This window comes from Salvelinus sp. IW2-2015, unplaced genomic scaffold (genome assembly GCF_002910315.2).
Source record: "Salvelinus sp. IW2-2015 unplaced genomic scaffold, ASM291031v2 Un_scaffold11837, whole genome shotgun sequence".
NCBI classification, from domain to species: Eukaryota; Metazoa; Chordata; class Actinopteri; order Salmoniformes; family Salmonidae; genus Salvelinus; species Salvelinus sp. IW2-2015.
The window spans coordinates 7,412-10,046 of NW_019953094.1; the positions used below are offsets into that span (position 1 = coordinate 7,412).

Consider the following 2,635-nt stretch of genomic DNA (forward strand, 5'->3'; position numbering starts at 1 on the left):
GGAATGTTGCCTCTACTCCTCTTCAATGGCTTACAACAGTTGCTGGATATTGGTGGGACCTGAAACAGTGTCATACGTGTTGATCAGAGATGCCCAAACAATGCCAATGGGTGACATGTCTGGGGAGAATGCAGGCCATGGAAAAAGCGGGACATTTTGCGGGCTTCCCAGGAATTGTGTAGAAATCCTTGTGACATGGAAAGCTTCGTGGCATGGAAACAGAGGTGATGGCGGGATTTGAAAAAAAAAAAAATTTGGGCAGGGAAATGGGCCGAGGATCTCGTCACGTATCTCTGGTGCATTCAAATTGCCATTGATGAAAATGGGCCGGCCTTTTTTTACACATATGATAAGTGATTTACGAAAACTAAGAATCTGAGGGGGAGTAACAGGGAGCTATATCTTTTCAGATGATCTGTCTATGTGATTCAAAAGACCTGAGGTACAGGTCACGGGTCACATTAATATGGGCGGAATGGTGTTATTTGCCGGGTCAAACTTCCTCAAAAATTCATATTGATACGGAGAAACCGGAAACAGGTGATGGATTTAGATGTATTAAAGAACAAGTTGGGGTTGACATAAGGTCATGGAAGGGGACAGGGTTTGAAGAAATTTAATAAACGGGCTATGATAGGAGAATAACATGACCCCGAGTCGGTAGTTGAGGGCTAAGAAACCATGTACATTCCAGGAGCCAGGATGTTGTATTGGATCTGTATAAAGACATTTGAAAATGGGCTGCATTTTGGCTCTTGACGATTTTTCAGTGGCACAAATGAGAAATGCCGGACTAGCTATGGGTGGTCAGGGCATTTTATATTTAGGGATCATAAAATACAGTACATCTTTTTTCTGACATGCTGTTGAATGCATGTTATTGTCTTAAATCCCTGAACTAGGCTTACTTTAAAAATGGGGTCAATCACTACAGAACTCGGACTTCTTGTGGGGTTATGCCCTGCTCCGCATAAGGGTTGAACTCACTGTACAATACCTCTCTCCTTAAGGCGTAAGTACGCGGCTAGCAGTATATTATAGTAGTTTTAGTTTTTTATGTTATTATTATTGAATCATTGTTTATTATTTTATGTTATAGCCATAAATCACATGGTACGACTTTACTGAATCATTTAACTTTTTGTTTAGTTTTGGAGCTGTGTTTTAGGTGGGTACATCAGGGCCAGTATTGATAATGTTTCTGAGTAGGAGTGGTGATTTAAGATCAGGTTCGGCATACAACGATGATCTAAAAAGTTGTAACTGGTCCTAGAGCAGCTGGTGGGAGTCTACTCTGAGACACTTTGGAATGTACCCTGGGACTGTTTTAATGTATCAGGTGAGTTATTCACCAGCTATAGAGTGAGTTGTTGGTTATGATACGTCTGCGACTGAAGTCAGGGTGGGAGATGCACAATGTCCTTGAGAACAGCGGAGGAAGTGTGTTGGGTCTGTCTCTGGTATGTAGTAAAATAAAAGGAGGTATGTCTCATTCCATAAACTGTTTTTAGTATATGGTTATCTTAAATGTGGGAGTTTGGGTGGGGTTCAGGGAGTGACATCGTCTGTTAGGCATTTATCTTTCACACCTCACTGAGTGATGCTTATGTGTGGTTTCCATTCACACTCAACTCAGAAACTACAGTACGGCAACAAAGTGTGGACAAACCCTACTGTCAGTGTGAACCAATAGACCTTGTCTTCGTTCTGAGATCATTGTGTTGTGTGACTGTGTTTCAGTGGTACWGGGTCAGGATGGCTGGAGTGTGACTTACACCACTCAGAGTATCTGTACCTTGAAGGGGTCATCAGTGGASCTGWCCTGCTCTTACACATATCCCAGTGGTACAGTCACAAAAACCTTCTGGTTCACTAAAAATGATGCTGAGGGGAATCCTGTGAGTCTGAGTGATGATGCAGACTATACAGCTCGTGTGACGTATCATAAAGATAACAAGAATGACTGCACTCTGACAATCACAGACCTGAGAGAGAGTGACTCAGCTACGTACAAGTTCAGATTTATAACAGATCAGATCGGAGGGAGATTTACTGGCAACCCTGGAGTCACTCTGTCTGTCACAGGTACAGTGATATTCTTCTGTCAATTTAGTTCTGGAAATTGTAGTGTTTTGTCTTCAAAAAAGAAACGTCATGTGTCTAGAATAGATGTCAGTAATGGTTGTAATATGTTATGATCTCCTTCAGATCTGCAGGTGAAGGTGACTCCTTATTCAGTTTTATCAGCGTGGAAGACACTGACCTGCACCACCTGTGTTCTGACTGGTAACCCCACCTACACCTGGTACAAGAACGGACAGATAGTAACTGACAACACTTCTCCCTATTCAGTCTACCCTGATGCTGCAGACAGTTACTCCTGYGCTGTAAAAGCCAATGAGGATCTCCACTCTCCTGCAGTGTGTGAGTGTGGATTCAACTCAATATTCTAGTATAACTTTTCAAGTATATCTATTCTGTCTGCTAAACAGTCCTCACAGTCTTCTAACATAACTGTAACACAGGATTATTGCAGCTCATGATTGTATTGTATAAGTAATGCCCTCTTGTCATTATGTTTCAGGTGTTCAGGATCAGAGCTGCAACAGAGTAACTTATATTGACAAGAGTATCT

At 42.0% G+C, this 2,635-nt stretch overlaps 1 long non-coding RNA gene across 1 annotated transcript; it reads left to right on the forward strand.

Moving 5' to 3' along the window:
• Positions 1-1,743: 1,743 nt before the first annotated feature.
• On the forward strand, positions 1,744-2,635 carry LOC112080113 (uncharacterized). Its single transcript, XR_002896117.2, has 3 exons — positions 1,744-2,085; positions 2,209-2,424; positions 2,585-2,635. It is a non-coding gene; the product is annotated as an uncharacterized lncRNA (long non-coding RNA).